We start from the raw sequence: 9,505 nt of genomic DNA on the forward strand, positions 1-9,505 counted from the left end.
GGGCTTCATTGGCCTGGATTGAATGAGAGAAGATGAGAGCTTTCATTAGACTGTGACAACCAGCCAAAGCTTGATACACTTCAAGTCAAGTAATATGACCCAAAATAAATAATCGACTCACGGAAAGCAGTAGAAGCCTAAGTCATGACAGAAGCACTTGTCACAGCCTCTGCGAAAAGAATCTCCTGGTTTGTAGTGTTTATCTTTGTATGAACAGTTGCCTGTGGAGAAAAATGGGCACAAAAGTATCAGATCTATCACATTTATGTCCTGTTCAACCTACAGGTATGGAACGTCCTGGGAGAAAATTATGTCTTTAAAAGGAGGCTACATAAAAACTTTGCAGAGGCTATAAATGTCTGTCCTTCTAGCAAAATGCATAAAGCCCTGCTGCAAGAGGTCTGGCACATTATTGGCTAAATCTAGCCTCCACACTGACTTCCTGCATGCAGTGGGAACTGTCCTCATGGAGCATGTCTGTCACCTTGAGAAAGGGATCTATAAGAACACACTGATCTGCTGTGAGCATCCCCAAGGTTGGGGCATAGAGGACAGAGTCTACAGTCAGGCATTTGGGGTTGGTTAGAGGTAACATAAATCAAAATGCAAAGTTTTGATTCATGCAGAAACCAATTCAATTCTTACCTGTTATGTGGTATACAGAGGCCTCCGAGTATCCATTGCTCAACAGAAGTATGAGAGAAAAGCAGAAAGCAAACACCAGTGGCAGAAAGCATCGATGAGTGCTGCTCTTTGAATGTAGCATTTTAAAAATATTAAATAAATAAATATGAACTCTTACAATCTTTTATCTCTTACAAGCCAATTCTGAGTCTCAGTTTAAAGATTTGGTTGTTTCACTAGCTTCAGTCTTTGCTCTACAAGACTATCCAGTGCAATCCAGTAAAGCCCTTGTGATGACCCAGAAGACAGTGGCTAATATTTATAGTCTCACATCTCTTCTGTGCAGTGAGAGAGAGAAGAAAAGCATCTCCACATGTTTAGTTCCCTGGTTTCTTCCTAGCATCCAACTTTTGTTTTAGAGCGACGTGTGTTTGGAGTTTGGCTGTGTACCCATGCGTCCCTAAATATTACCTTTGGCCTACGAATGGTGCGTAAGGATGGGTGGGTGCTGGAACAGGACTGTCAGCTGGTTCAGTGGTGGTCTCTAGCAGCTCTACTTTTTCAGTTCTCTGTATCTTTAGTCAGCTTGTTTTACCATTTCTTTCTATTGCACCCCCCACCCAACCACAAACCTCCTGATACACAAAGATGCTGACTATTAAAGCTTAACCTATTATTATGACTGCTGACAATGTCAAAATATACTGTAACTCTTTGTGCTGACATTGTCCCTTATGTGAAGGAAATTGGTTCGACTCAAATGATCACCATACTGCATTTACAAACAGCAAAAATGCATGAAAATTCTTGCAATGTAACTTTTGGGAATGCATGGATTTTGTAGCAGCACGGTTTCTTTCCAGACATTTGTCATTTGAGGCACAGGCACAGCAAAGAAACAAGTTTTATATATATATATATATATATATATTTTTTTTTTTACATATGTTGCAAACCACATAGCATGAATGAAAGACTATAATATTTCACAGAACGTATATTACATATTTTTAAGTTGTATATACTTTGTTCACATAGCTATAATCTCTTAAAATGATGTTCCATGCAATGAATGCATGTGTAGGTAGTGTAATGTCAGAAATATAGACCTATGGAGGAAAACTGCTGCATCGCTCTGTGACTCTGTCATACACAAACAGGCGGATTTTACTGCATGTGTGACTGGCCACAGGATAATTTGTGGTCAGTGTCTTCCTTCCTGACAGCCTCTGGCTAGTAACCGGCCGACACACCAAGCTCTAACAAAAGATAAAACAAATCAGACATCAAGGGACTGGAAGGAGTTTGAGGTGGCTGAGAAGCTCCAGCCACAAACCGCCACTGCCTCCATGTCAACCCTTTAGTCACACAGGAACACTTTCACAGTGTTTGGTGGCTCAGTGGTTAGAGGTGGCCTACAAATAAAGAAGCTTCTGCAGTTTGAACTTAGCCAGGACTGCTGGACACATTTCTGTGCGGACTTTTCATGCTCCGCATGTCCCAGTTTTCTGGGAGGTCTGGTTTTCTCCAAATTTGGTCAAATAAAGTTTTTAAAACTTAATCATTAATGACCAATGCCAATATTTAGTGCTACACTGTAGTGAAGGGTGAGTGGTTGGTGTCAATAATCCAGGAGATGACGTTTGCATCTGGTCACGGACCTAAATTTAAAGAGCGCCTTCTCATGAACTTTAACCACAATCTTTCCCTTAACTGAGTGTTTTAGTTCCAAACCCTGACCACATCGTAACTATAGTTTATTTTACATAAATACACTGTTCCTGTACTCAGAAATATTCTGTAGTTACCATGCACAAATACAGCAGAAAGGGAGATTTTTAAAAAGCTGGTATTAAGTAAAATTTGGGTTTTGCAGAATAGATGGCTCATAACAGGATAAAGGGAAAACTAGAAAATAGATGGATGCAACATTTTGGCCCCTTTGAAATTGTATACTGTAGGTTTTTAAAGTTTTTTCCAGTAAAGTGAAGATAATTTTATTTCTAAGGTCCACTCTCTCAAGTCACAAATTGGCCCCAAGTAAGCTGTACACCATACAACACCCTCTAGATATAACATGCTAATTTGCAAGCATTAAATGTGCTGGAAGACAGATTTGGATTTTAGCATACCCCGGATACACATGTCATGTGTGACATGTGTAGCAGTGTTTGTGGTAAGCTAATGGCCTGAGAAATAAATCAGTGAGGGAGTATTTTCTCAAATCCCATGACCACTTAGTGTGGTAGATACACATGTGGAGTTTATCCAACAGGCATCTTGTTATTTGCATGCTTGCACATGAAATGCAGATTAGCATTATAAATTAGCTATCTTGATAAATGTTGGGCATATTGTTACAGGATGTGGTAGGTCAAGGTCAACAGCTTATACACGACTCTGGTACAGTAGGTTGAAACTAAACAAAGGAAAGACCTTCTGATCCTGGAGTGGAAGAGTGTGGTAGGTGGTGTAAGTCTCTACTTCTAAGAGCAATAGAAAAGGACCTCACAAACTCCCAAACCAATGATGAGCACAGCACTGTGTCAATGTGTAGATCCATAAGTCACTTTTCTATTAGCTTCTTTTTAGGCCTTTTCTAACCTGTGACTGTAGTTGCCCCAGTTCTTGAAATAACTGAAAACCAGGAATTTATGGTGTAGTAAGATTGTGGTAGAACTAAACAACGCTGAAAAAAGATTTGTTTGTGTAACTTATGTAGTTTGAGGTTGATCTTAGTGAAGCTTACAAGTTAAAAACACAAACACTATTCAACTGCAGTTAAGGACAGAGATCATCCTATTTTGGAAGAACATGACCCAATACTAAGCCAATCATAAATTTTAGAAAGTTATTTGATTGGCCACATTAACTATGCAGCAATGCTGGTTGGTCCACTGCTTTTAAATATCTTAACAAATGTTTTTCGGTGAAATTTTGTGCACACAATTGGGTCTTCCTCATGTGAATTGTAATAAAGTGACAGCTAAACTAAGCTGAAGATCATCAGATTAAGCTTTTGATATGACCAACATGACCAAATACGAAGTCAGGTTTATTTAAAGGATTTATCAGATTAGCAAGTGTTTTAAAGATTAGAATATGAAAACAGTTGTAGCAGTTATGCTTCACACAATACACTGTGGTCAGTTTGCAGAATTTTGATTGTATCCTAGTTAAAATGTGTAATATTTACAGCGATTTATTAGCAGAAATTGATTAGAGTATTCATAAATATGTACTAACTATTGCATTTTCTTAATCTTTGAATGAATGAACCTTTTAAATCTACATAGAGAACTGGTCTCCTTTCATAGAGGCAGCCATGTTGCACCACCAGGTAGAGTAGCCCAGAATGGACAAACCAAACACCGGCTCTAGATAAGGAATTATGCTTTTGTTTTAAAAGTGAGCCAACGTTCTGTCCTGTGTGTCTGGACACAGGAGGGTGCAGTGGGGTGTGAGTGGTGCTCAGAAGGTTGCATTCTGCAATTTCACCCCTATATAATAAATCTTTCACATTTTAGTTTGCACCTGTAAATAATTAACTTTCTTTAGTTTGATATTTTTAAAAGTAACATTCAGAACTGTACTGGAGCCTTGTGGCCTCTGAAGTTTCATGCTGCTTTACAAATGACTACAACCCAGACCTCGATAAAAAAACTCTGCTGGGTGACCAGTGTGGTCATGGCTAAAACCAGACCACACAGGGGATGAATACACTGATGAATTACAGGTACTTACAGTGACAAGCTGTGGCTTTTAAGGCACAGGCGGGCTCAGGCTATGCCACCCTGTTAGTGTGCATCTGTGTGCAGCAGCCCTGTGTGATATTTTTGGTTGTGTGACTCACCCTCAATGCTGCAGGAGAAAAAACGTATTCTTTGGCTTGGCTCTTAATTATATAAATAGTCTTGTTACAACCACAACTTGTGTGCAAAGCAATAAAGCGTCAGGGTCTTTTTTATGATAGAATACAATATGATGCGTATGCACTGTACACACAAGTGTTTATCACTTCCCTATTAATCCATGATTTGTTGATTCAGACAAATTCAGATAGTGTTACTGAATGTAAAATAGCTTTATTCGACCTTCTCAGAATGTGTTTTTAATAACAGAAATTGTCATCATGGTGAGTTGGAATACTATTCACAAATAGGAATTGATTAGACATTATAATTTTCAAATCAAAATCAGCATGTCATCATAATCCATGAAAAGCAACAAGCCTCTCTCAGACTCTGTCCACTTGTCCACAATCAAGCAACTTTATCAATTTCTACATTTTTGGATGTTGAGATTTCAGCACAGTCATCCATTAGTGAGTCAAAATTGTATCTGAGATGTTACGTTTGATGTGACAGAACAACAATCATCATACATCATACCAAAATACATAGAAAGTAACCCATAACAGAAAAGAAAGATTCTGTAGTTAACACATAAAACAAAGATCTCATCAGAAATACTTGACAAATATCGGTATATCATTCTTTTGTTATACAAAACAAAAACTGATTTCTCTTTTTTCATGTTAACACATGATGGTTGATGGTTTTGGCAACATCTGCGTTTCAGGAGTTAAAAGAAAGTCAACTATAATCATGACATAAGTCACTGAACATTTTTTTTTCTCTTTCCCCGTGACCTGTTCCACCCCCAACACCCAACATCTCTTTATACATGACATTGCATGATAAAAACTATGATGAAATCATTGACATATCAATGACATTTACATAGTCAACAAACATCTTGTTTGCTGCTAGGGATTGGAAATGATTTTTCATAGAGTCTGTGTCCTTTAATTAGCTTTTCATTCTTTTTCATGTCTTTAGATGATTCTGTATTTTAGTGTTGAGGTGAATTCAGCTTTGGAGTCCACTTATAAACTGAAAATAAAATAAATCAACTGGTGTTTTTTTTAGTTCTAAATATCAAAAAAAAATTCCCCAGGTGATTTTTTTTAAATGGGGAATTGTATTCCTAAATGTCATACGTCACTTGTTTGACTTGAAACTAAATTGACCTCAAATCTGCAGTAAAACCCATGTAGCTTCAACGCTCAGTCAGAGTATGTAGTCTTTAGTAGAAAAAACTACAGTGTCACTACTTGTTTTGCTGGTTCTGCACCACATCTGAATTAAATCAAGAGTTCTTAGAGGCACCTGGAGTGGTACAAATATGTGCTCATCAGGGTTAAGGTATTGTCAGTTCCTTGTTAAGGTATTTTTCAGTTCATCATCAAGTCCTCAGGAACAGAGTACCCGGAGAGGAAACCAGACCAGTAATCACACAGGTAATGATGCTTGGAAGCCTGACATGACCGCTTGGGCCTCAGGGCTTTTTTCTTTGCTATTTTGTTGTAAAATATGTCCTGGGCCTGTGGAAAGATTCCCAAATGAGAGATGCACACTATAAGAGATGTCTAAATTACAATATACAGTATACTGTATGAGAGACATTACCACCTGCTTAATGCAATCTTTCTATATAAAAAGTCACCATGCTGATGTCACAGCAAAGGCATTGGTTTTTCTCAAATAATCACGTACACATCAAAAGCAAAAACATATTTCTTGCAATACCAAATGGATGAGGTCATAAATACTGTTTCAGTTGTTTTGTCATATTTTTTCAAATATCATGGCTGTAGGCCAAGATCTGTGCAGAGCCTGCATGGACAGCATCATTCGATTCAGCATAAGGGATCTTTCCATATAGTCTTAAAGGCCCAGCTTGGAAAAACAACAGTAGTTTTATTTGACTGAATCTGTACTAACATGGGATGTTGTGAAATATGTTATTTCAGTAGAGCACTGACTGAATTGTGTTAAATGACCATTTCCATAATGAGCCTTTGATACAGTACTGTGTACACAGCTTCCTGAGAGTTAGCTAGATACCATTCTAAAAACACACTGCACATCTAGCTATCTGCTCATTATACAAATATATAGAAAAGGGATGCACCAATAACCCATTGAGGACATCCATCTGAGCCAATATCAGGCAGAAATTAGGTATATTTGTTATATATATATATTTGTGATATTTAAAATTACTTTTTTCTTGTCCACAATGAATATGTTAATAGTGCATCCATAACAGAGTGTTACACAAATTACAGTCAAATATGATGCAGTATAATCAGTCCCTCACTGGACTGTACTGTAAATGTGATGTTCCCTTTCAGATAAACTGCTGTCTGCAGCTAACAGAATGCAGATCACCTTGTGTGGTTGAATTGCCAGTAAAATTGAATCAATTTCTTGTCAGAGTTTACAGTATGACCATGTCTTCCCCCCAGATGGTCAAAACATGCCAATTACACATATGAAACAATTAACCATCTGCTTTGATTACACAGCTAATTTGACCCAGGTTTGGTACATTAGGATGTTATAGTATGTCAACCTGAAGTGCTGCACTAAGAGGGATAACAGCCCCATGGTTTTCTGAGTTACGGCAGCCCGCTCTGTCGTACTGTGCAACTGCAGCTTATCACATGTTCGATTCATACTTTGAGCAATGTTACTGATATCATGACAATCAAATATCAGACATGTCAAATCTATGGAGGTTATAGCTGTGCTCAGGGGTACAGTGGCGAGTCACAGACCTCACACTGGCAGCGTCACCAACCCAAGTAAACAATGCCCTCGCAGGTATTTTTCAGACTGATACAGTGGGTAGATCGTTTTTTCTTCAAAGTAGCACATGTTCATATGATTAAAAACAAGATACACAAATTACTAATTTTGTGTGTCAACCTGTTCACTTATGGGCTGTCTTGTTTGACACTTTTATGTTGCTGGTGTAGCAATGATCACTGTCATAAATGTCAATAAATAATGTCAGTGGTGTGTTTTTAACAGCCAGTGACACTAGTGGCATTGTCTCAAGTGCTACATCAAGGTACATTGTGGTTGGAGCAACAGAATCTGGGCGGTATTATGGCATGTCACAATAAAAATGCTACATAAATAACACTTTTTTATCACTGAGGACACTGAGGTCATGTCATTTTCATTTCTTCTGGGAATTCAAAGGTTTTAGCAAAATTGAAGTGTTAAATTCTACTATTTTAAAATATTAGAATTTTAAACACTGATCCCAGTATTTTTAAAACGTAATGTGCCTCAAGCAAAAGTCATTAGTAGGACAGAAAATTTTTGAAGTACAAATACAAAATTTACATTTTTTTTCATAGATACATATGAAATTCACAAGTTCATGAACAGTTTCTGATAGACGTGCCCACAGGGAGAACCATCTTTTTCTTGAACTTGTGATTTTATTTATTTATTTTGCAAAATGTACAATCTATTTACTAATTCTTTTAGCTGGAAAGGAGCAATTTACAATACATTTACTAACTCCAACATGGAACACTCATATGTCAAACCTCTCAGAAAAAGTACAGTTTTAAAATGTTGCATGAGGCACAATACATTTCAATTTGATTGCTTTTAGGCTGTTTTACTATGCATGTGTGGGCAGCCCATTGGACTCATATCCTCAGTATTTTTTAAATCCAGGCCACAGCCCTTGCAAGGATTAAACGGCAGCACACCAAGTCACAGTGTATTTTGCTGACTACTACTCATGTCACAGCAGCAATATTTTGACGTCATTTAGTGCTTTTTAGGCCTTGTGTCTCTTATTGTTGGGGGTCATTTGCTGTGATTTTGTCTTATTATTCCTATGACTACTGCAAGCAGCAAAGAGGCATATAAGTGACATCACCTTAAGACAATGCAGCACTTGGGGCTTCCCTCTGAGAGAAGGTCAGTTCATACAGCCATATTCACGCAGTCTTAAGACATTTGTAGAGTAAACTGATCACTGTATGCTGGGACCATAAACAGGAGTAAACTGCACACTGGAGAAACGGTATTACAAAGTTGTTAACTGAGACAGAAAAACATGATTTCTAAGTCTCACTTGGACCGCTGCAATTGAGTTTAGCATTTTAACTTTTCACATTACAGTATGGGGCTTGTTTTAAAGCCATGTTGATGCAGGGGAAGTATGATTCACGGTGCTCTGCTTTTCTGTGGTATATCCAGTGAAGATATCCATTTTATTCTCATCTGTCTAATTCCACTAAATCAGTAGTGAGGAGTCATATAAACACAAAGATTTGCACATACTCCAATGCTTTTCCAGCATGAGGAACACTGAAACCAAGGTTAGAAATACTATACTCGAATGCATTAGATGAGGTTTCGTTGTCAGCTGTTTTTGTCAGCAGTAATGTTATTTACATTGTTCAGTATGTACAGTAGAGAATCTCCCAGAGATGTTAGGTTCTGTAAAGCTGCAATGGGGTACTCCTTTAAATTCCTCATATTTGAAAGTCCTTAGATGAAGAGCCATACAAGTCCCTGTTGAAGTGTTCTGAATGTTTAACAATGGACTGTATTGCGAGTCTTGACTCTATCACTGTGTGAGGAGCATCAATAATCTGTTTTCTAAAGCCATTAATATACACAACAAGCAAACTCATTAAAGTCATAAGTCATTAAAAAGCAAATGTTTAAATAAATTATTGTAAAAATAATAAAGGGACAATATGGTTCTTCATCTTAAGGATTGAATTTATAACATAAACCAAGACTTTATATAGAGTAAATCTTTTTTTATCATAAAGGTATTTGTTGAGAAAGTCAAGTGTTAAATGCACTGTACAACCTTGTATAATTTTTTTTTTTTCAAAATATATATCCCAGTGTGTTTTGTTGTTTTTTTATCTTACAGAATCCTGTACACTTGGTGTCTGCATTGAGATTGGGTGATATCCTGATCATTGGAGAGAAGAGAAGTAGAGAGGAGAGGAGAGGAGAGGAGAGGAGAGGAGAGGAGAGGAGAGAAG

Source organism: Mastacembelus armatus, chromosome 7 (genome assembly GCF_900324485.2).
Source record: "Mastacembelus armatus chromosome 7, fMasArm1.2, whole genome shotgun sequence".
Lineage (NCBI taxonomy): Eukaryota > Metazoa > Chordata > Actinopteri > Synbranchiformes > Mastacembelidae > Mastacembelus > Mastacembelus armatus.